Raw genomic sequence first — 25,436 nt, 5'->3', positions numbered from 1 at the left:
TATGAGGTTTTCTATCTCTGCACTGAGCTTCATTCACCTACTGAGATTTCCACTGTGGCCCTCCAAGTCAGCTTGTGGACTGGTTTTGGCTAATCCTCCACATTGAAGCCTGATGGGCTAGGGAGAGCCTGTCAGTCACTGTAGGGAGAGACAGCCCTGACGGTGAGGGGCAGAGCCTTGCAGTATGCTGAGGCTTTCGCAGAGGCTAATCTCATGTCTTCCTTAAGAAAACAGCACTTAGCCTGGCCCGGGAGCCTTGGATGGGACCCTGCTTGTCAGCCAACAAAGGAATGTGTTTGCACCTTAATGGGCCTACGGGAGCCCGGCTGGAAGTGGAAGTGTGCAGGGCTCTCTCAGACGCCCAATTAAGGTGCCAAGTGCAGAGGCAGATCAGCCATGTCCTATTTAATGCACCACTGGTGGCGCGCCCCAGCCTGCCAGGATTCTGGGGCGTGGCTGGTGGGGGGCAGGGTGCTCCTCTAGCTTGAGTTTTCGTCTGCCTCAGAGACAGAAGAGGTCAGCTAACATCTGCTGCTTCAGGCCAGTGGAGTGGAAACCTTCTGGAGTCTGGCCAGGTGCATTCCATGGCTACCACAGTCCTGGGGGGGCAGTCCCTGCCATGGAGGCAGGCAAGCACCTGAAAGTGGCCTTGGTACTTGGTGATGATCCAATAGAGGCAGCTGTGACTCGTCCTTTGCACACACTGGCCTAGAGCTTCTTGCCTACTACCCAGCCAACCAGTGACATCTATACATTCATGTCCCCAAAGCCCCTTCAGGATAGTTACTAGTCTGTGCACTGCCCCACTGGGGTCCTCCTAGTCCTGCTCCACAGACAACGGAATGCTCTAGGCCCAGGCCTCACCAGAGCAGTGAGCTGGCCCATACAGCTGCAAACACTGGCCTGGCTATGGGGCACAAGGGGGAGGTTTAAGAGGCCACAAAGGCAGCCCAGTGTTCAAGAGAGAACTGGGCCCAGAGCCCTCACTCAGTTATCTGTGGAGCAGAACAAAACCTAGAAGACCCCATCGGGGCAAATGCGCAGACTAGTAACTATCCTGAACCACTCACCGAGGGCTGTTGTGCCCTGCGCTGAAGGCAGAGCTGTGCCAGAAACAGGACCCGTGGATGACCTGCGTCAGCAATGGCATCTGCTTGAGTGTCTACCCTACAGAGCTGCATGGCCAGCTCCATCTCTGGACCAGAAAATGCAACAAAGGCTAGAATGCCCCAGGGTTAGGTGCTCCCCAACCCAGGGCCAGGTGCTCCCCTGGGCCGCCTCTGCCCTGCCTTTGCATGTTTTTATGATGCAATGAAAATATGTTTTTAATTCCTCAGACTGTTCTATGTAACCTGCAATTACCCCCGGCAGTGTTTTACACACCTCTGCTTGTGGCTCTGGATTGCACAAGGATGTGAAGGAGAGGAGCGGTAGGAGCTCCCTCCCTGCTTCAGTGTCTTGAGTGTCTTGGGAAGTGCCCATCTCTAGCATTTTGCCTCTGCCCACGCCATCCCCACTTCGTGCATGCTGTCCTGAGATCCCTGTGCAGCAGGTGCACAGAGAAGGGTGACAGTGGCTTTGAGGGCCAGACTGAGGGTACAGTAGTGGAGGTCAGAGCCCAGCAAGGCTCTGGGAGAATTCAGCAGAGGATAGAAAAGGGGCTATTGGTTCTTAGGGTAATGGTTGCTGAGATTGCACCCCACTCCCATTCCGAGTATCATAAAACCCTCTGGGGATCCGACCTCTGCTCGGCTGGCATCAGAGGGCATGTGTACTTCCCACCTTACTGGGAGTGACAGTTATCCCTGTGTCCCGACTGGGCACCCTTGCCAGCCTGTAAGAAACAACAGTGTCTATCTGAGGCCTCAGATACAAGCTTGCCCCTGAGATCTACATTTTTGTTCTTTGCTACTTTGACATATGGCTCCATTCTACAAGTAGCCACCCCAGCAGTAGTGCCCAAACAGAACCCAGGCGATGCCACCAGGGTCTGGGGCCCTAGTCCCAGTGTGATACAGAACCAGGCAAACTTATCTTCCCCACTCCCAGCACTCACACACTGCATGCTTCCTGGAGCTATGGGCCAGCCGGGACTTCTTAGAACACCTTGAGACAGTTGTCAAGCCTATCTGTTAGGGGGGGCTGTGCCCTTCAAGAAATTCAGAATTTAAAGGCCATTGTCACCCCAGGTGGCAGTGGTGCACACTTTTAATCCCAGCACTTGGGAGGCAGAGTCAGACAGATCTCTGAGTTAGAAGCCAGCCTGGTCCACAGAGTGAGTTCCAGGACAGCCAGGGTTACACAGAGAAACCTTGCCTCAAACAAACAAGGCCATGTCACTATTAAGGCTCAAGGTTTCTGATCTCCTGATCAGAAGCTCTACTATATGAAACACATGATTGTGTCAAAACTGGCCTGTCTGTCCCTGCTTCCCCTTCCCTCTGCCTTACCTGTCCCTCTGGATATGGCTTTCTCTGTATCTAGTAACCTTGGGTGACATACTCCAGGCAAGGCCACCACCTTACAGTGCCTGGCCTGACCTCTGCCTGTCTGTCCTCCTACCTCCCTAGTCAGCCCATCCTTAGTCTCAACTGGGACACACACAGGGACTGAGTGAAGTCACACCCAGACGTAAGTGGGCATTCCTGCAGCTTGAGGCCAGCAGATAGGCACCGAATGCTTAGGAGTGGGCCATGGGCCTGACTCCCTTTGGAAGCACCTGCGAACTGATTCTCCATCCGAATGACCTGAGACAGGCCTGGTTCCTGGGGGCCACCTCCAGTCCAGGAGGAAAGTGTATTCTGGCCCCAAACTTGCAGGCTGTGAGCTTCCTGAGGGCTTCCTGAGTGTAGGAGCCTTAGCCCAACACTAACTGGGGCAGGGGCTAGAACAAAGATTTCCAGACTCCTGGTCATCTGGGGAACTCAAGCAGCGACCCCTGTCTTGGCCAGTGTTCTAGTGCTATGAAGAGACGCCATGAGCACAACAGCTCTTAGAAAAGAAAGCATTTGATTGCAGCTTGCTTACAGTTTTAGGGGTTTAATTCATTCTCATCCTAGCAGGAGAACAGCAGCGATAGAGAAGTAACTGAGAGTTCTGCATCTGGTGCCACAGGCAGCAGGAAAAGAGAGGCACTGGACCTGGTTTAGGCCCTTGAAACCCCGAAGTCCATCCCCAGTGACACAGTTCCTCCAATAAGGCCACACCTCCTAATCCCTCCCAAGTAGTGCCACTTCCTGATGACTAAACATTCAAATATATGAGCCTCTGGGGGCCATTTTTTTTTCTTTTTTTCGGAGCTGGGGACTGAACCCAGGGCCTTGTGCTTGCTAGGCAAGCGCTCTACCACTGAGCTAAATCCCCAACCCTCTGGGGGCCATTTTTATTCAAACCACCACAGCTCTCAAACCTGCCCTAATAAGCCCTCAGCACAAGGCCTCCCTGAGGAGCCCGAGCTGAGTGCAAGCCTCTCCATCTGTTGAGCTGGCCTCATCCTCTCTCCTCTCCTCATCTCCAGAAAGTGCTGGTCCCACTGGAAGCCTAGAGCCAGCAGAGTGCACAGGGCTGTGATTTTCAATCCAGGCTCAGGCTGTACTACTGTGGGCTGCTCCTTGTGTACTTCCTGAACTAGGAAAAGGCACAAATGGCTAAACGGAACCACACATGTGTGCCTTGCTCTTACAGTAGAAAGCAGCAGGAGGGCGCTGTTAGGCCCAGTCCCTGCTTGTCCCTCACAGCCAGGTGAAGGTCTCCCTGGTGCTGTGAGTGGTTTCTTCCAGGTGACATAGGAGACTCAAGAGCTGTGGAGACACCTCTATCCTGCCATCGCCTTGGCCCAATTGCTCAGCAACCATTCCAGACAGGGTAGAGAAAAAGTTTCCCACAGAGACTGGTGAGGGCTTGCCCAACCATGACTCAAAATAGTCAGGATATGAAATAACTGGGCAGAAGATTCTTCACACAGGGTGCCAAGAGGCCTCTAGAGAGCTGGGAGATAGCACTGGACCACAGGCTGATGGATAGAGGGCTTGAGGCAGGAGGCATCAGGTCTTTTTTTTTTTTAAACATTTATTTATTTATTATGTACACATCATACAGCTTTCTGCCTGCATGTATTCCTGCAGGCCAGAAGAGGGCACCAGATCTGATTATAGGTGGTTATGAGCCACCATGTGGTTGCTGGGAATTGAACTCAGGACCTCTGGAGGAACAGTCAGTGCTCTTAACCTCTGAGCCATCTCTCCAGCCCCCAGGCATCAGGTCTTACATGCCTTATTTGTAACCTACTTCCAAAGTCCAGGACACACTGCTGGGGACATGGCTCCTGTTTCTAGAACTCATGACAAGGTGAGGTTTTGACAGTGGCTGAAGACAATGACGGAACTTCCATTGGTGCCACACACAGGTCCTTAGTAAGGAACTGCAGCCACACTTCCCTGCTCACCCACCAGCTGAGGGTAGTCCTACCTGTGTCATGTCACATTCATGCCTGCCAATGCCCACCTGGTATGGCCCAGATCTACAATGTTCCACGATTGATTCTGTCCACTCTGGACAGGGAGCTGGCCTGGGAGGGGGAGGAACAGAAGGACCATTTGATGATGAGTCAGCCAAGGCCATGGCTGCTCAGACATGGTTTCCTGCAGAACCATCCCTGCTGCTGGCGGTGGCTTCTGCAATTTCCCCTTGCCATACCCAGCTCCCTAAGTCCTCCAAGAGCTCTCGTGTTTCTGGTCCACAGCCAAGCACCTGTGACTGCAAGGGCAGTGCGGAGACCTTCCCATCTCCCGGGGGCCTGACAAAGCATCTTAGACCTGAGCCCGCTTAATCTCAGCCCTGCTGGGCTTTATGATACTCAGGTTACCCTAATCCTGAAACCCAAGCTGGGGTCCCAGGAGTCGTCCCAGTGCTATCTGAGGAGCACACGAGGCCTTCCCAATAGGCAGTAAGAGGACTCCCCTCATAGGCTCTCTGTGTTCAGACTAACCTTCACCAGGGACAGAGCAGGGTGCTGGGCATTCATAGGCTGGAAATCCAATCCAGATAGACCTGAGGAGTCTCTTGACACCAGACTCTCAGCTGCCTCACTGGGCAGGGTAAGGCCTCGTCTCAGAGAGGAAACTCAAAGCCAGGGGCAAAGGCAAAAGCAATGGGCAAGGCAGACCCGGCCCAAACCCCTCTAGGATTTCATGGGACAGCGATTGGGCCTTGTAGTTCCATAAAATTAAATTTTTTCTCTCCCAATAAAATTGGATATTTTGGGCTTAAAACTGATGATCAAATAACACAAAATGCTTGGGAATAAAGCAGGACCATAAACAAGATATAGTGTGACCTTGTTACATAGCAACTGTGGGTTGGGAGCCAGAGGGGCTCAGCTCCCTGCCCCAGTTGCCAGCCACCCACCCTAGGGCCCTGCACTGGTCATGGATCTGAGGATGAGCACCGTGGCATGAGCCAGGAGGTACCCTGATGTCTCCTTTGTTCTATGTTTCATGTTGTTTTATTTTTTTATGTTTCATGTTGTATGTATGTTAGAAAGGCACACAGGCTAGGCATGATGAGAACACCTTTTGTCTCCAGCATCTTCACAGAACTTCTGTGGAAACAGATACAGTTAGCTCCTGACCCACTGCACAATGGAGTGTCAGTGTAAAGCCCTTTTGCAAATGCTTTTCTTCTTGTAGTTTTTATGGGGCCCCTGCTTGGTGCATGAGGAAAGCACTTCTCAGACCCCCCCCCACAGGAGTCCCTGTGAGCTGATAGCAAAGCCAAGACTTAGGCATGCCTGCCCTACTGCCCTCCCCTCTCAGGCCTCAGTACCAGGTTCCAGCCTGAGGGAGAGGGTGGATGGGAAGCAAGACCTTCAGAGAGCTTCAATGGTTCATTGTTCTGCCTGTGGTGGCTGGAATTGGGCCGACCCATTATAATAATAAAGTTCTAGCACTCAGCCAGTGGCTGGGTTTCCATAGCTTGGGGAGTATTTAGTTTTCAAAGTCTCGGGAGTGAAACTGTGTGTAAATGGCGTCTGTTGTTCCCATCAGCCCTTGTCTGCAAGGCCAAGTCTCCACTCCCTTGCTTCATTCTCTCAGGTGTTGTACCTGTCAGCTTCCCAGCGCCGAGACATGCCAGGGCGGGGAACTCCACTAGGAGACCCAGACACAAAGACAGAGAATCACCAGCTCATTCTGCCCCACCCACTTCACCAGAGAATGCTGTGAGGACCTGATGCCTGATGCCACCAGGGGCCAATTGGATCGAAGCGATCCTCTGCCATGGACGTTCTCCAACAGCACACAACCGACTCTATCTAGCTTTTCTTTTTTGCTTTTGAAACAGTCTCGGTGTAGCCCGACCAGTCTGGGATTTCCTATGTTCAAGTCTCAAATTTACAGAGGTCGGCCTGCCTCTGCCTCGAGTACTGAGCCACCAGAGTCAGCTTTTGCCTGGTCTTTCTGCCATGTGGTTGTCATAGCCCAGAGAGGCGCTTTAGCCTTCTGCCTTGGTTGGCTTTTCCTCCAATGATTGGTTAGTATTCAGTGTAAGGTTTCCCTCCTGGATGTTTTCCCAAGTACCTGACAAGGTGAGGCACCTGCTCAGGGTTTCTACAGAAAGTCCATCCTGTATCTGAAAGGTGTTTTTTTTTTTTAACCCAAAGAGGATATACATATATAATATGTGTGATATATATGATATATTTGTATATATATATGAGATATATGTATATATATACGAGAGAGAGAGAGAGAGAGAGAGAGAGAGAGAGAGAGAGAGAGAGAGAGAGAGAGAGAGGAGAAAAACCACCATGTGATTGTCTGATTGCTATTGAATTCAGGTCCTTAATAACTGAGCCACTTCTCCAGCCCCTGGAACTGAAATTTAAAGCAGCTATTATAGCCAGACATAGAGATGTGTGCCTGTAATCCCAGTATTTTTAGGTAAAGCCATGGGGATCAAGAATTTTAGGCCATCCTTGGCTCTCCAGCAAACTTGAAAATAGCCTGGGCTCAAAAACTAAAACTTAAAAAAAAAGACCTATTAAAAATGGGGTTCAGAGCCAAACAAAGAATTCACAGCTGAGGAATGCCGAATGGCTGAGAGGCACCTAAAGAAATGTTCAACATCTTTAGTCATAAGGGAAATGCAAATCAAAACAACCCTGAGATTTCACCTCACACCAGTGAGAATGGCTAAGATCAAAAACTCTGGGGCTGGGTATTTAGCTCAGTGGGGCTGAGTATTTAGCTCAGTGGTAGAGCGCTTGCCTAGCAAGCGCAAGGCCCTGGGTTCAGTCCCCAGCTCCGAAAGAAAAAAAAAGAAAAAGAAAAAAAAATCAAGGGATTTTATTAGGGGTTGGGGATTTAGCTCAGTGGTAGAGCGCTTGCCTAGGAAGCGCAAGGCCCTGGGTTCGATCCCCAGCTCCGAAAAAAAGAACAAAAAAAAAAAAAAAAAAAAAAAAAAAAACTCTGGTGACAGCAGATGCTGGCGAGGATGTGGAGAAAGAAGAACACTCCTCCATTGCTGGTGGGATTGCAGACTGGTACAACCATTCTGGAAATCAGTCTGGAGGTTCCTCAGAAAATTGGACATTGAACTACCTGAGGACCCAGCTATACCTCTCTTGGGCATATACCCAAAAGATACTCCAACATACAGCAAAGACACATGCTCCACTATGTTCATAGCAGCCTTATTTATAATAGCCAGAAGCTGGAAAGAACCCAGATGCCCTTCAACAGAGGAATGGATACAGAAAATGTGGTACATCTACACAATGGAATACTACTCTGCTATCAAAAACAATAATTTCATGAAATTACTAGGCAAATGGATGGAACTGGAAAATATCATCCTGAGTGAGGTAACCCAATCACAGAAAAACACACATGATATGCACTCATTGATAAGTGGATATTAGCCCAAATGCTTGAATTACCCAAGATGCACAGACCACATGAAACTCAAGGATGACCAAAATGCGAATGCTTCACTCCTTCTTTAAAAGGGGAACAATAATACCCTTAGGAGGGGATAGGGAGGCAAAGTTTAGAACAGAAACTGAAGGGATGCCCATTTAGAGCCTGCCCCACATGTGGCCCATACATATACAGCCACCAAACTAGATAAGATGGATGAAGCAAAGAGGTGCAGGCTGACAGGAACTGGACGTTTATCTCTCCTGAGAGACAAAGCCAGAATATGGCAAATACATAGGCGAATGCCAGCGACAAACCACTGAACTGAGAATAGGACCCCCGTTGAAGGAATCAGAGAAAGAACTGGAAGAGCTTGAAGGGGCTTGAGACCCCATATGAACAACAATGCCAAGCAACCAGAGCTTCCTGGGACTAAGCCACTACCTAAAGACTATACATGGACTGACCCTGGACTCTGACCCCATAGGTAGCAATGAATATCCTAGTAAGAGCACCAGTGGAAGGGGAAGCCCTTGGCCCTGCCAAGACTGGACCCCCAGTGAACGTGATTGTTGGGGGGAGGGTGGTAATGGGGGGAGGATGGAGAGGGGTTACGGGGATATTGGCTTGGAAACTGGGAAAGGGAATAACATTTGAAATGTAAATAAGAAATACCCAATTTAATAAAGATGGAGAAAAAAAACCCCAACAACATGAAATTCTTCAACCCCAGATTAAAGAGTATGTGAGACAGGGTCTGTCCTGGAACTTGCTATGTAGATCAGGCTGGTATTGAACTTAGAGATACACCTGCCTCTGCCTTCTGAGTGCTGGGAGTAAAGGTATGTGCCACCACACCCAGAATCCCAGCACATTATTTCAAAACATCAATACACCTTAAGTGATTTAATGACTTAAGCGATTTCTATTAATGCTTCCATGGTGTTTTGGGAAAAAAAATAGAAAACCTATTCTAAACCAGCTGTGGTGGTATCTGCCTGTAATCCCTGCAGTTTTGAGGGAAGAAGCTGAGACAGCAGGATCTCAGATAAATCATGTGTGTGTGTGTGTGTGATATGTGCATAGGTTGATATACAGGCACCCCACGTACAATTGTCAGTGTTTGTGGATTTGCATCAACACAGTCAAACAGCTGTGATAGAAACTATTTGGCAAGAGGCAATATACCTCAGCTGCCAATGTAGGCTATAGAATGATACTATCTCAGTAAGACAGAAGGGGGTTGCTAAAACTCACATAACTTCTAAAGGAACCGTTAGCAAAAAAAAAAAAAAAGAAAGAAAGAAAGAAAGAAAGAAAGAAAGAAAAGAAAAGAAAAAGAAAGAAAGAAAGAAAAGAAAAGAAAAGAAAAGAAAAAGAAAGAAAGAGAGTTAGTAAATTTGAAGGCCCCATATTTCCTTATTTCAAACTTAACTACAAAGCTACAGTACTCAAACCAGTGTGGTACTGGCATTAAATCAGACACATAGACCAACGGAAAATAAACAAAAGCTCTGTAGATAAAGAAACGCATGTTTGTGATTACTAGCATGTGTGCAATGTGTGTGAGCTTGTGCATGCAGTATCCAATGACTTTTTTTTTTTTTGGTTCTTTTTGTCGGAGCTGGGGACCGAACCCAGGGCCTTGCGCTTCCTAGGCAAGCGCTCTACCACTGAGCTAAATCCCCAACCCGACTTTTTAAAAATGCTTTTGTTGGCCTGGAGAGATGGCTCAGTGGTTAAGAGCACTGACTGCTCTTCCAGAGGCCCTGAGTTCAAATCCCAGCAACCACATGGTGGCCCCCAACCATCTGTAATGGGACCCAATGCCCTCTTCTGGTGTATCTGAAGACAGCTATGGTGTACTCATATAAGTAAAATGAATAAATAACCCTTTAAAAAACTTAAAACCAGGGAGTCAAACATCTTTTATAGTGTGCTCTGGCTAGTTTTATGCCAACTTGACATAAGCTAAAGTCACCTGAGAGGAGGGAACCTCACCTGAGAAAATGCCATAAGATCAGGCTGTAGGTAGTCTGTAGGGCATTTTCCTATTCGGTGATCAAGGAGGGAGGACCCAGCCCATTGTGGATGGCCTCATCATTTGGCTGGTGGTTCTGGGTTCTATAAGAAAGCAGGGGGGTTGGGGATTTAGCTCAGTGGTAGAGCGCTTGTCTAGCAAGCGCAAGGCCCTGGGTTCGGTCCCCAGCTCCGAAAAAAAGAAAAGAAAAAAAAAAAAAAGCAGGCTGAGTAAGCTGCAAAAAGCAACCAGTAAGCAGTACCCTCCGTGGCCTCTGCATCACCTCCTGCCTCTAGGTTTCTGCCCAATTTGAGTTCCAGTCCTGACTTCCTCCTATGTTGGACTATGATCTGAATTTTTAAGACAAATAAACCCTTTCCTCCCCAACTCGATTTTTGGTCGTGGTGTTTCATCAAAGCAATAAAAACCGTAAGACACAGTGATTCCACAACACTATTATTCCATACCCATAATGGCCAAAGGGACAAACAGTTCAGTGTCACGAGGGATGATGGGTAAAGAAAATGCAGACATTCAGAGGAGGGATCAATTAGCTTTCATTTGTTTATTTTTGGGTGTTTTTGATACAGATGTGTAAATATATAGACCAGGCTGGTCTGGAATTCATAGAGATCCACTTGCCTCTGCTTCCTGAGTTCTGGATTAAAGACTGGCTCTTTAAAAACAATGTTTATTTTTATATGGACGAGTGCTTTTGCCTCCGTGTAATATGTGGGCCATATATGTGCTCAGAGCCCAAGAAACTAGAAAAGGTGCTCAGATACTAGGGAACTGTAGTTACGGATATTTGTGAGCCACAGTGTAGGTGCTGGTAAACAAACTGAGGTTCTATGCAAGAGCAGTCAGAGCCTTCTCGAAAGTCTCTCAGTCAGCACTTAAAAAGAAGGCAATTTAGGTACATGCTACAGCATGGGTAAGCCTTGAAAACATACGAAATTACATACATTCACAAATGGACATTTCAAATTCAGACTCAAAATGGTGGGAGCTCAGGGTTCCGAGACGAGTCAGTGCTTAATGGATAGCTTCTAGTGTGATAAGACAGTTCTGGAAATGGTGGCAATAGTTACACAGCCTTGTGAATTTATTAACATTACCTCTGCTGCTTTACAATGGTTACTATGTTAAATTTTGTCGTGGACATTTGAGGTGATGCCCTAAAACCCAAAAGGCAATTTGGAAAAAGGCCTATGTAGGAGGGGCTTGAGTGGGTAGTCTTTTGCACAAGCCTGCTGTTCACTCTGTTAACTGGCTCAGCTGCTTGGGGCGTGAGGGTGATCGGAATTTACAGAAACAACCCCTCCCTTAAGAGAGGAAGTTTAAATTATCAGGTCAATTAGGAAAGATACAACTGAAGGAAAAAAAAAGCCAAGTTTCATTCACACTTCAAGGAGGTGTTTCCTGGCCGGGTGCCACTTTTATTGCTTTTGGCCCAGGCTACTGAAAGGCCCACAGACCCTTGGAAGGTACAATGTGATCTTTGATTCCCGTTTCAAGGATCAAAGAGAATGAGTTTGGGTGTAAATGCAGATAACGTTTCAGAGATCTTTCATGAAAGGAGTCACGGAGCAGGGCAAACAGGGAGGTGGTGTGTTATGTGTGTGCTTGCTTTCAGAAGTATTACGGTGCACCAAAGCCTTCTTCTGTTCCTATCTAAACACATGTCCGGGATGTGGGATGGATGACACCACAAGAACGCGGAGGAGCTACAGGGACAAACCATGCAAAAGCATGTGAGGGGCACATAGGCTCATCTCCTGGCCTCTCAAAGGGTCAGTGCTACTTAGGGACAAGACACAGACACTTGCCACTCATGGAGATATGCTCCCCAGGCCTGAAGGCTCAGCTGCCACTCAAGTACCGAAGGCCTCAAGACGCCCTCAGCCTTTAGACCCACACCGTCCCCGGGAAGTCCTCCAGGACTGGGAACGCGTGGGAACCGTCCCTACTCCTGCGAGGCCCAGGACACCCAGCGCCTGCGCACCGGGCCTCTCCGCTTAGTACTGAGCTTGCGCTCCCATCACTCCCCGCGCCGGCGCCGGACGCCTGCAAGACTGAGGGTTCGTTGTTCACGGCGCAGGCGCGGCGGGCCGAGGTGCGCGCGCAGACCCGCGGGAAGGCTAACTTGGGGCGTGCGGAGCTCCGGAGCGGGCACGTCGCGGGTGGCCGCGTACGCCGAGGGGGCGTGGCTGACGAGGCACCCGCAAGCTCCTAGGATCCGGCTGCGTCAGGCTTGCATCTCCGCGGCGGGGTCTGTAGCGGTGCGAGGTGGGGCTCCTGGGTGGGGGCTCTGTCTTGAGTTCCGTCCCCGCTCACCTGATCTCGCTCTTCCCTTTGCAGGTGGCTGTGGGATCCTGCCCTCGGAGGTACGCCCCTCTGCCTGAGCGGATCCTCTGACCCTGGCGGCCCTCCTGGCGCAGTCTTAGGTAGGTGGGCTTCGCTGTCTGGGAGCTTGTGATCTGAATGTCCTGCAGGGCGGTTTCTGGCGGACGGGTGGTGCAGGTAGTCTGTCCTCCAGTCACATTTTGGCTTCGGGCAAGTTCTGTTCCCGGGTCTCCTGGGACTCAGGAGCACAGAACTCAGTCAGAGTATTAGGTATTGCCCGGCCTGCGGAGAAAGATTACCATGCGCTGCGGCCCTCCGTCTTCCCGTAGATTGTTGTCCAGTCCGGGAAAAGGAGCGAAATTACCTAGTGCCAGTCAGGGATGGTGCAAAGAAGCGAGAGAGTTCAACAGACAGGTATGCAGAGGGCGACATGGGGTGATCATGAGGCCCAAAAAAGTTAGTGACTGGCTCAGAGTTAGTAAGAAGCAGAAGTTGGCTGCTCGCGCAAGGGTAGGGGCTCTTCTCTCCTAGGTTGCCCAGGATCACTCAGGCATGCAGGTGAGTAGGCAGATAACATCTAAGGTTCGCAGTTGGGGCAAGAAGTCTTGGTGCCACCCTGGACCTCTGGGCATGCGACGGGTGTTTGTGGGCAGCCGAGCTTTGGGATTGGGGCCTGGCTGTGAGCTCTTCGAGGTCTCACTGAGAGACTGTATCTGGCTGATGATTATGGTGGGAATCCCAGGTCAAGGGCCGGGCTTTCAGGTGTGAGTCAGGTGTCTACCTGGGATGTTCTAAAATGCTTGGAAATAGTGCTGGTGGTGCTGGCAGCTGAGTGTGGCAAGACACTTTGGAGATGCTGGTAGAAAGATCAACCTTGCTGTACCTTTTTGGAGAAACTGACTCTGGGTTGGGTTTACACATGAAAAACCATGCTGTGAAGACATATGCAAGACTCGGTGCTCCTAGGAGAGCTTGCGGAGAATTGGGCTATGTGTATAGGGAAGAAGCAGACAGTTGAGAGGAGGTCTCAAGTGGTGGGCTTCCCTCCCAAGAGAGACTGGAGCAGAGTGTGAGAACCCTAGAGGAGGGTTCCTTGTCCTCTTTCCTTGTCTGGCTTCTGATGACCGCAGCATGGAATGAGGGTGGGTCCACCCATCAAAAGGAGCTTTCCAGCTTCAGCCATGTGCTGGAGGCAACAGGAGGAGACCTCCAAGTGGAACTCAGAATTTCACTTTTGGAGGTGAGGGTGCTAGGTTACTGACTGGGCTGAGGATGAGGGGAAAGTGCTCAGGATTGGGTAGCTTTGCCCTCGGTGGTCTCTCTGGAAATCCAGAATGCAAGGCAACCTACTTCTGTCAGGTGTGCCTGGTGCTATATGAGCAGGGATGTTTTGGTGTGCTCTGTTCTTAGCAGTTTACAGTGTTCAGGCAGCCAAGCCCACTCATTCCACTCTGAAGGGTAGCCCATAACCTTCAAAGTGACCTGTTGCTAAGCTTGTCTCTGCAACCAGGTTCTGCTCCCCTGCTGCCGTTTACTAGCTGTTATGTGACTGCATACACATCACTTAACCGTTCTTCTTGGCAATGATAATAGTACCCAGTTTGTGGGAGGTGTGTGGTCAGCATTCAGTACAAATGGGACAAATGACAGTTGCCTCTGTCATTGTCCTAAAATTCCCTGATGTTCTGATCTGGTCCCTTCTAGGATTGACAGCATCTATCATTATACCTTGAAAGTCGCAGGCAGCATTTGTCTGTTTCCAAGTTCCAGGGCCAGCCCCTGGGAGCCTCCCCCAATGCAGAGCAACTAATCAGGTTCCTGAGGGTTTTCTGCCTGCTGCCTCCTCCTGCCAGTCAGTGGTGATGGTTGAGCCTGGTTCCTGCTCTTCCCCACCTTGTTTTTTGGACAGATTTCCTTGGATGATGGCCTGCATCTGACAGTCCCTCGACTCTTACTGGCTCAGCTCCCCTGGCCCTCAGCGTTGACCTGGAATGGCAGCCTGCTACACCCTGCCCAGCTGTTCCTTGGCCTATTGTGTTGCGCCTGCCTCTTCTGTCCACACCAGGTCTTCTGTGAGCACTTCCCTCCTTTGCTCCCGGAATGCTTCATGGCAGGTGCCATTGGCAGAGCCCTGGCAGTCCTGTCTAGATGGCAGCCAGTTTCACCAGTGCACACCCTTGGCAGCAGATGGACGGTACTTCAGGACATGACCCCGTGTGTGTGTGTGTGCACCCCCGTGGAGCAGAACAGTTCAACTAACCATTCTTCTGGCAGTAAGCCTGCAGAAAAGAGCCCTCCAGCTGGATGTATACCAGACCCTTGGCCACTCAGGACAGACTTCCACTGGGTTCTGACTCTGACCTGGCACCTTTGATGGCTCTCCCGACTACTAGACTGCTTTTTTGGCCCAGCTGGGTGATTATAGGTCTTCCACTTTGGACACTGTTAGGACAATCTCAGCTCTGTCAGAGAGCCTCAGTTGACTGACAGGCCTAGCTTGGGCCTGGGCCGCCCCCTACTGCAGTAGGTACCTTGCCTGCCTGATGATTATGAACTCTTCTGCCGGGATCTTGAAGAAGTTATTCAAACAGTTTTGTTGTGTACCATGCCACTGTCTCCTGCCTTCCACATCAAGCCAGCAACCGGTGGCCCCATAGCTGCCCACAGTAAGGCAATATTTAGTTAGTTGTTCTCAGTAGCCCTAGTACTCAGTATGGGTACTTCCCTGAGGCCTGACCTCAGCAGCAGCTGGCCAAGGAGGGCTCCACTGGACCCGAGAGTCCCTGACCCAGTCTTGTTTTGCATTTAGTCCTTATTGTAGTGCCGAGGCCACATGGCTCCCATCTAAAGGAGGCAGCACCCAACTTGTACCTCTAAAATCTGTTTAACTCCTCTCCTTGGAAGCTAGAACCAGCTTATCTGGAAACATTAGAACCTCAGAAAACAGAGAAGAATTCTAAAACATAAGGAGACCGGGAGTTGTATCCGGGTGCCCTGTGGTGGGTGAACAATGTCCCAGAGATCCCACAAGAGCCAGCTCCCTGTTCACTACTCCTTGTCCCTGAGTTCTGAACACGCTCTAGTTATGCAGCAGTGCCCTTCACCCAGACAGGACAGTGCTGTCTACAGATGACTCCACCTACCCTGTACTGAGCCCCTAGCTGAGTTCCTAGCCCACACCGGACGTGCTGTTCTACCTGGGCAGTTTCGCAGGAAAGACTCTGTGATCAGCCACCGTCAGATTATAGCGCCGTGTCCAGGTGCTGCCCCCACACGTGACCTTGGTGTTTCTCCGCCTCTGCCCTGCTCTCTGTGACGTTTGATATTAGGCTACAGTAGAAAGAAGACTGCTTGAAGGAAGCCACTGCTCCTTTTTTAAATATTTTGGTTGGTTTGATTCTTTTGTTTTTGAGATAATGTTTCACTGTGTAGTCCTTCCTGGAACTTGATATATACCAGGCTGGCATTGAACTCTCAACCCTCTGCCTCTGCCGTCTGAGTGCTAGAACTAACTCTTTTTCTTTTTCTTTAAATGGTATATCTATGGAGTATAGTATAATTGGATATATAGATGTATAGCGATCCAATCTGGTGACTACCATTTCCTTTTCGTAAATGTTGATAATTTCTTTGTATGGAATTGTATTTACACTCCTCTCATGGTTCCTTATAAAAGATGAAATATGTTTTTGCTAACTCTTAAGCGCACTGTGCAGTGGAAGGTATCTAATCTTCCTGTCTCTTCCTGGCCTTTCCTGTCTCGTTACCATTATCTGTCTTCTGTTCCCGTCAGATCAACTCTGATAACTGTCGCATACAGATACAGATACATGTGGCATTTGTGTCTCTACCTGTTTAGTTCAATTAACAGTGCCTTTGGTTCCATGTTGCTTGGATTTGTTTTTTTAATGGTTAAATAATACATACATACATACATACATACATACATACATACATACATTATATATATATAGTCTTTTAAAAAAAACAATCTGTCACTACACACTTGGTGGATTTCATTTCTTGTAAGCAGTGCAGAAGCAACCATATTCTTCCTTCTGAGGGATAAGATGACATCTTGGCTGAGAACCATATTTCTTGTGGAGCCCTGGGCAGCTAGGAGGTTTGAATGCTAGAGGGTAGATAGGATCTAAGCTTCTTGCTTGGTTCAATTCTAGTTGTTGCCCTTTTTACAGGGCAGTATTCTCACTACCCCTAGTTATGCTGAAAAAAACAAACAAACAAACAAACAACCCTACCCTGCCTCCCCCGACCCCTGCACACACACTCGTGTGCAAAGATTGAGCCTCTGTGTCGGGGTTCTGGCATAAATATATATTTCTGGAAGCATTGCTGATCTCAAAAATCTGAGTTGACTTAACTGCTGAGTGTATGGTGGCTGCTGACAGAGTCTTGTTTTGTGAACAGAAATTCTGCACTCATTCTGTCAGTAGAGCCAGAGTGTCACAGGTGTGCGGCGGTGGGTCTCAGTGGAGCCTATGAAGGTGAGAGGGTCTGACAGAAAGAGCTGGAGCTAGAAGGGAAGGAGTGCCAGGTGTTGGGCGGCCTTGGGATCTGACTTGTGAGAGCTTTAGGTAAAGAGGATAGCAGGTAGCAGATGGGAATGTGAGTCCTGGGATCGGAATGAAGAAAGACCAGTTCTGCACAAGGGTGAGTTTTTAGTGAGAGCTGGGCATGCAGGCCCCTTTGAGCCAAATTGATCTGAGGACCAGGACACAGCTGCCCAGGACACAGAATGTGCCTGCTTAGAAACACTTAGACAAGAGCATCACTCTTTCAGTTTTAAAGTTGTGGAAGCAACAAGAGGAAACTGTCCTAGACACTTAGGAGAACCATAGGTTGGAAATACATCTGGCTACTCTAGGAGAAGCCATGATGAGCAAACGTCTGGTGAGACTTGGAACAGGTTTGTTGCGTTGTTTACATACTGAGATGCTTTGGGTCCCAGTGGTTTATTTGCGAGTTATTTCAAAGCACAGAGTCCACGTACATAAAACAGCTGGGAATGTTGCTAACAGAGATGATCTTACAGTAGCACTAGGCTTCTATTCCAGTTTGCCCAGCTGCTTCCATGATTGCTCATGGCTAGAATGGACTGCTCTCTTATTCTTTAATTGGCTGTGGCTGTGGCTGGGCTTGCCTGTGACTCTGGCAGTGGACCCTGGAATGGCTCTCCGAGATGATTTTTCTAATTACTCACTGGCTCTTGCTGTGTTGCTGGCCCCTATTGCCTCTGTCTTTCCTCTGCTTGAAATTGTCATCACTCCTGCTGACCCTGATCTTCCTTGAAGGCTTGGTAATGGTGTGCCGTATGTCTGAAGGCCTGCTGCATGGCATCTAAGGTTGGCAGGCTTGAGAGCACTCAGCAGAGTCTAGGTAACCTAGAAAATTAGTCTGGGTTCTCTTTAGAAGTACACTTACTGTGTTAGGTTCTAAGAAAGAAGGCCTTACAATTGCAGTGACCCGGTTGTCTGCCGCTGGCTATCTGTAGATAGAACAAGAGTTTGGATTGTGGTCGTCCAGACCATTATGAAGTAGCTTGTCAGGGTTGGAGAGATGGCTCAGCGGTTAAGAGCACTGGCTGCTCTTCCAGAGGACCCTGGTTCAGTTCCCAGTATCCACATGGCAACTCACAACTTCCTATAACTCCCTCACACAAATATATGCATGCAGGCAAAATGTCAATAAAATAAAAAAATTAAAATTAATAAAAAATTTTTAAAATGAAAACAAAGTAGCTTGTCTTCAGTGGCAACAGAATTCGGCTTCCAGTAAAGTCAGTGACCCAGGTGATCTATTCCTTGGAGAGATGGCTGTATCAGATTAGGCCTGTGTGCAGGACCTGGGGTCATTTACCCATGCTGCCCCTGGGAATGATGACAGGCATGTCTGTGCTTAGTGTATGCTGCTAACCTCCCTGGGAGATACCCTGACTTCTCATCTCCAGACGACAGGCCATGGGCCCTAGCAAAAGCTTTTTAAAAGACCAATCTCCAAGGAAACAGGAACGTAATGGCAATAAAGCCCTCAGAGACGTTGGAGTGGTTCGTAAAGCTACAACTTTTGAAGTGCTTGAATATTGGAATAGAGAGAAACAATAGATAAATCATTCAGAACCATATATGGAGTAGGGCAGAGTTCCTACTCAGTGCAACACACTCCAGATGAATCAAAGATGACTTATTTTTAAGGTCATAAAAACGCGTGTTAGGGGTTTTGGGGATTTAGCTCGGCGGTAGAGCGAAGGCCCTGGGTTCAGTCCCCAGCTCCGAAAAAAAGAAAAAACAAAACAACAACAACAACAACAACAAAAAACGCTTGTTAACTTCTTATAGTAGCAAGTGCTGAGAGACTCAGTTTGTGAAGAGGAGAGGTTTGGTAGTTCATCATGGTAACAACATGTAGTAAAACCATTCACTTCATATCCAGAATAAGAAGGTAAAAGAAGCAGCAGAGGTCAGTGTCCTCTTCAAGGGCACACATGTGACTTGAAATCTTCCCTGAGACCCCACCTAAGCTTCCACCACCACCTAGCAGAGTCAAGATGGGGACCGATCCTCTAACACATGTGCTTTGCAGAACCTTTGAGATCCAAACTAGAGCAGTTCTGCAGAAAAACGTGAGTAGTTCCTAAGATGCTAAGTTTTACGTGTCCAGGATTACGAAGGGTATGGCAGGTGGCTCCCTGGTGCGATTGGTGAGGATATAAAATACTTTTCGTTTGTTCCCACTGGCTGGTCAGGAGAATGAGGATGATACGCACTGTGCCTTGGCAGAGGCCTAAGCCTCTGTGACTCAGTCATCACATTATGAACAACAAAACTACAAGAGTTCCCTCTTCTAGAGTCAGTTGCAGGGGCTGGGTGAGTAAAATTGCCATTCTTAGAGCTTCTGTCAGCATCAACTAGAACTTAAGACTCTCAGTAACCTGAGTGGGCACCTGTCATTTGCTGTTCATCCTGTGTGTCTTGGAATAAACTAGGTGTGCTCTGTTTACTGCTGTACCTCAGAAACACTTCCCAACAGGTCTCCCATCTACAAGTACCACACAGCCAATTGATGCTATGGGGAACCATGGGTCATAAGTGATACGCATCACCCAGTCTCCACTACTGTGACCAAAGGAAGCCACACACCTGTACCTGAGTTACAAAGGTCCTCCTCATGTAGGATGCTGCCTTAGTCACTGTTTTATTGCTATGAAGAGACACCACGACCAAGGCAACTCTTTTTAAAAGAAAAACATTTAACTGGGAACTTGCTTACAGTTTCAGAGGTTTAGTCCATTTTCATCATGGTGGGGAGCATGGTAGCTCATGGGGCAGTGAAACAGCAGCTGAAGTAGGTGAGAGCTACATCCTGATCTGTAGGTAGAAAGGGAGAGACTTGGCTTGGCCTGGGCTAATAGTGATGTACTTCCTCCAACGAGGCCACAGCTCTTAATCCTTTTTTTTTTTTTTTTAGCATAGAGTTTATTCTAGGCATAAGAAGGGGAGTTAAGAGGGTAGTAGGGCAGAGAAAGAGAGAGAAAAGTAGAGAAATAGAAGAGTAGAGGAGAGTAGAGGCTGGCCATGAGCATGTGGAGAGAAGGGAGGGGGAATGGGGAGAGACGGGACAAAGGGGCAAGAGAGAACAGGAGGAAGCTGGAGCAAGAGCAAGAGCACTCTTAGTCCTTCTAATCCTTTTAAACAGTGCCACAGCCAGGTGACTAAGCATTCAAATGTATGAGCCTATGGGGGCCATTCTTATTCAAACCATCACAGGTGAGTTACTCAGTACTGAGCTGAGTAAGTAGCCATTTACATTGGAGGGAGCCACTGTGGAGACAGAATGGGCCTGTAATCGGCAGTGTGCATGCTCAAACCAGAAACGTGTCTCCCCCTTGGAGTGGGGAAATCCAAGGTTAGGTTGCAGGCAGTGTGGTTTTTCCTAAAGACTCCCCTTGGTTTGTGGGTGGCCATCTTCCCTGTGTCCTTACCCAAACATTCCTCTGAATGTATTTCCATGTTCTTATCTACCAGGACACCAAACATGTTGGATCAGGCCTACCCAGAAGATATTTTACCTAAATTACCTTTTTAAGTACCCTATTCAGATACAATCATTCTCTGTCAAACAGAGGGACTGGGACATCAGTTGAAGAATTTGTGGTACTCCCAAAACAATGCCCGAGACGGGTTTGATTATTTTCATTTTGTAGTTTTCAGCAGCGCTGTGGGCAGCCCTTTGTACTGTGTGCAAGGCCCCTTGAGGCTTTGGTGTTGGGGCCGGTGCTGAGGTGTGGAATTTCTACCCTGAGTGGGCTGCCCTTAGCCTTCTGTACACGAGCTTGTTTCATTCATTATTTAAGAAATCCCCTACATGAGGGTCAGGCATCGTCCTGCTTTCCTAAAGTCTCATGTGTTCCCTTGGACATTAAGCCTGGAGTCTCCTTGTTAGTGTGACTGGGGTAAGGGAGGGTCTGCTGTCAAGGCCTGTGATAGACAGGGACTCTACTGTAATGGCTGTGTAATCTGAGCAAGCAATAAATTTTTCATGTGTGAGGCCACTGAAGTAGGGGTGTGTGTGTGCGTGCACATGCCGGAGTATAGCCTGTTGTATCCTGACTGACAGAGGATTCTGTTTCTCCTTTTCCATGGAGCACAGACTGGGTCTGGCCCCGGCCACTCACTGCTCCCTGACTACACTCTGGTACAGTCTATCCTTAGTTAGCTGGATTTATAAGAAGTCTTGACTCTGTGGTAGGGAGACGTCCACCTGCACCTTCTTCCTCGAGCTGGCTAATTTTTAAACCACATTTGGTTCCAGGGAGAGAGGAAAATGTAGTGGGCTCTAGTGTGCCACTCACCCAGCTCTGTCAGTACTTAGGTCTCACGTCCTGGGATCACTGTGTCTGTGGGTGACCTGCTCGAGTCTGCACTGCAGGGCAGTAGTAGCCATGAGCTACCATAGTCTTCCTTGAGCCACAGTGCCCTCCAGAGCAGGCACTGAGCCCTGGAGGGCCCTGTGGGTGGTTGAGGCCAGCAAGCTAAGAGCCATGGCATGTAGATAGCTCTTGAATGCCTGTATACTCGTCTCATTCTGCTGCACCAGTGAGCTTCCAAGCAGGTGGAAAGGACATGTCTTCTCCCCTTACCACGGTCTGTCCCTTGTGACTGTACAGTGCAGGGGCCCAGATTTCTTGGGCTGCTGGACAGTTTCCACACCACCATGGCTGAGGATACCTCCTCCAAGGAGCCTTGGGTACTGGGCCCTAGAGCTGGTTCTAACACAAAGGATGGCCACACTTCCTGTAGAGAAGCAGGAATTTTCCTGTGTTGAGATACAGAAAGTCCTCATCCTGGCTGGGTTCCCACCTCTGTCCATAGTACCCCAGAGCAGACATCCTTCCTGACACCGCTTAGGCTCCTTAGACCTCTCCTACATAGTGGATAGATATCCTTGGGTGCAGCCTGTGGTGCCTGTTCTTGGAGAATCCCGGTTTGCCCTGCAGCTCAGGAATTCTGTCCTGACATTAGTTCAGTCAGTGATGGAAGCCCTTTATAAATAAGGTTGACCAGTACTCTGCTGCCTCACATGCTCTAACCAAGAGGCTTCCTAAAGAGCAAGGGTGAAAACTACCTCATGTGCTTAGCTCCTGGGATCCACTTATACTACTCCATTAGCCTGGCCTTGCTACTGTGACAGTTATTAGCCGTGAGGATTTGACAGGGACTTGATGGTGGCACTGCTGGGGGAAAGAGATAGCAGTGTGGGCTGGCAGGAGAGCTGGGCGGATCTGCTTACTTCCTTGCTCCATCACACTAGCTGTATCTCCAGCAGAGCAGGCCTGTTGGGAAACTGGGACTGTAGCTGGTCTCTGTCACCTCTCTAAGCCATTGGGGCCTTCTGGGAGCAGGCAGTGAGACCTAGAGGGAAGAGGTGGCCAAGAGGTGTGGAGGACTGGGGATTGGACAAGGGAAGTAAAGCCACACATGAGTCCTGCTGGGCGGTACCACCTCAGAACTAGGGAATGATTGGCAGGTGGTTGGGTCTCTGTCATAGAAAGAACAGCAACCTATTTCTCCTGGGGAGAAGTCGAGGCTCTGGCTCAGGCTGCAGGGGTAGTCACGCCTGCTCACTGCTTTCAGGAGTGTGGTGTCAGCTCAGCACGGAGAGCATCCCTGTGCAGCCACACAATCTAGTTAAACTTCTCTGGCCTGCAGGCTGAGCTGTTTGCCAAGGCTGCAGCCTGCCTGTCCTCTCATGGAAGACATCCTGGTGTAGGCCTGGTGTATCTTGCCCTTCTCAGGAAAGAGCAGCCGTCTACACATTCACAGATTGACGGTGGTCAGCCCTGGGGTAAGCGAGGTGAGACAGTGATTGGAGTGTACCCTCCAGGCCCTGGGGAAGGTGCCAGTTCCCACGTTGGCACTGGGTTGCAGGCACCCACTTTCTCTGCTGTTTTCCTTATCTTCTTGCCATCCTCCTTAGCTCCCCACTGCCCCAGAATGCTTCCTGGGTTCTGTAGCTTTGAAGCTACAGCTTCCCTGCCTGCCTGGGTACTTCCCAAGGCGGAGACTGACAGAGGATTCAATGAATCGAAGGTCGCCAGTTGGGGCGTTGACAGATGCCCAGCCATGATACCATTTCTGATTTAATAACCGAATGGGAGGCTGGCCCTTTGTAATAATTAGGGCTAATTACTGAGGAGGTGTTGACAGACTGGCTGAGAGGAAACAAACTACCTTTATCCCGTGGCTTAGAGTCAGATTACTGGCCCACTGCTATCTGCCCCTCAGAAAGTAGACGCTTCAATCACTCAGCGAGGCTTCAAAGGGGAAAGGCCCTGACAATGCTCGGGATTTGGAAAGCAGCAATGAAGTGCGCCTTTGACTCTGAGTCTCCAAATGGAGCCCCGTTCCAGGAGTGGTTTCTTTGTGCAGCTTGAGTTACCTCTGCAGACCTGCTTCCCGCGCACTTGGGGCAGGGAGGGGCTGCATGGGCATGGACAGGGGATGTGGCTGGGGCAGGTCCAGCCTCCAGGCTCCTTCCTGGGCTGGGCAGCATCTGTTGCAGTAGAGACCCAGGTCTCTGGATGCTAGAGCGGGCAGCACATGAGCCCTGCCTGGGAGCATGTCCAGGTCTTTGTGGGACAGGGACTACAACTTCGCTGCAGCACAAGGAGGTAGCCCTCCCTTTCTGGAAAGGGCTATGTTCTTGGTCTTATGGCAGGACCATCCCTCAGAAGCTCTGCAGTCTCTCTCTTGAGGTTGCTGTGTAAGCAACCACCCTTTTCCTCGGCTCAGAGCCAAGGCCACAAAAGGTGTATCTTGTAGAGGGCTGTCCGACTCATGACCGAGAAGGTATTGGGGGCTGGTCTCTGATGGGCTGCATGGAACCCGCCATGTGCTGATCACCCTGCATTTCACAAGTATAGAGGGCCGTGCTCAATTCTGGATGCCTGGGTTTTAAGCTGTAGCACTGAGCAATATGCCGGTCACCTGGCTGGACAGCTCAAGGCTGCATCTGCAGCTGGTGCAGTACAGCTCCATGGGGGAGAGCATGCTGAACTGACCAGGGCAGCCAGGACACTGGCCAGAGCTGCAGTGCAGGCCCAGTTCTGAACTCATGAGCCTTGATGCCACTGATTTCTCCCATCAGAGAGTCCTCTGCTCAGAATGGAACCGTTCAGGAAGTGCCTTCCTTGTTCTAGGTACAGCCTGGAAGGTGCTAGGCAAGCAGGAGGTGGGAGGAAGCCCTGCACCTTCGTGTGTGTCCCTCGTGTGTCTGCTCACGTGTTCTTTTAGGCTTGCCACACTGGGGAGTCCTTTCTCCTTATGACAAGTGCCCTGGGCTGAGGGGAACATGCTGACCTTTCCCTGGCATACTGTTTTGTATGCAAAGAAAGTGCCTTGTGGGGCTAGGAGATGGCTTGGTGGCTAAGAGCACTTACTCTCGTGGAAGACCTAGGTTTAGTTCCTGGCACCTTCATGGCTCTGGTCCCAGGGGTTCTGATGCCCTCTTTTGGCCCCCATGAGCACTGTATATATGTGGTGCACATACATACATAGAGGCAAACACCCATTATATAAGATAAAACAAATATCCAGGCGTGATGGTGCACACCTTTAATCCCCCAGCACTTAAGAGGCAAAGGTAGAATTATCTCTGTGAGTTGGAGATCAGCCTGTTGTACATAGTGAGTTCCAGGACAGTCAGGGCTACATAGAAATGTCTTGTCTTAAAAACAACAACAAAAATGTAGTGAGATGGGGTTGGGGATTTAGCTCAGTGGTAGAGCGCTTGCCTAGCAAGCGCAAGGTCCTGGGTTCGGTCCCCAGCTCTGGAAAAAAAAAAAAAAAAACGAAAAAAGAAAAAAAAATGTAGTGAGACTTTGTCTCAAAAACAAAACAAAATACACAAAATGAGGTGTTAAGTCTGTAATAGTGACCTTGAGTGGAATTAGGGATTGCTCAAAAGCTAGAAATGTCTGAACAAGAATTGAGTTATCATATAGCAATGGCAAATTAAATGCCATTAACCAAAGTACAAGAAAGCTACCCCACATATATTGCATAATGTGGTGTATTTGAAAATAGCCTTCCGGGGCTGGGGATTTAGCTCAGTGGTAGAGCGCTTACCTAGGAAGCACAAGGCCAAATGCCATTAACCAAAGTACAAGAAAGCTACCCCACATATATTGCATAATGTGGTGTATTTGAAAATAGCCTTCCGGGGCTGGGGATTTAGCTCAGTGGTAGAGCGCTTACCTAGGAAGCACAAGGCCCTGGGTTCGGTCCCCAGCTCCGAAAAAAAGAACCAAAAAAAAAAAAAAAAAAAGAAAATAGCCTTCCAGAGGATGGCTAGGTGAGCAGGGCCCAGCATGTTAGTTCACACAAGAGAGCTCTCATTGAGAGATCTTAGGCACCACTGAGGACCGAAATCCAGGCTGAATGCAGACTCCTGGAGTGAACCTAATGTCCTTTTCTGTCCCAGGACCTCTCCTTGCACCTCCTCTCATGTCTCCTCAGCCTACTGACTCTGACAGTCTCTTCTACTTCTTTTTCTTTTTTTTTTTAATTTTTATTTATGTGAATGATCTGTTATCACGAACACCAGAAGCAGAAGTCAGATCCCATTACAGATGGCTG

At 49.1% G+C, this 25,436-nt stretch overlaps 1 protein-coding gene and 1 pseudogene across 2 annotated transcripts in view; both read left to right on the top strand.

The window, feature by feature from the left end:
* The first annotated feature begins 12,039 nt into the window (after positions 1-12,039).
* The window catches only part of Gnb1l (G protein subunit beta 1 like), a 73,900-nt gene continuing 60,503 nt past the window's right edge, over positions 12,040-25,436 (top strand). The window contains 2 exon segments of one of the 2 annotated variants that reach the window (NM_001398877.1): positions 12,040-12,208; positions 12,298-12,383. The gene's annotated coding sequence lies outside the window, so the exon portion shown is untranslated. 2 annotated transcript variants of the gene reach the window in all.
* Positions 14,300-15,073, top strand: LOC148002706 (protein Bop-like; annotated as a pseudogene).

This window comes from Rattus norvegicus, chromosome 11 (assembly GCF_021556685.1).
Source record: "Rattus norvegicus strain SHRSP/BbbUtx chromosome 11, alternate assembly SHRSP_T2T, whole genome shotgun sequence".
In the NCBI taxonomy this organism is placed as follows: domain Eukaryota; kingdom Metazoa; phylum Chordata; class Mammalia; order Rodentia; family Muridae; genus Rattus; species Rattus norvegicus.
This window is presented reverse-complemented; position numbering and strand designations above follow the sequence as displayed.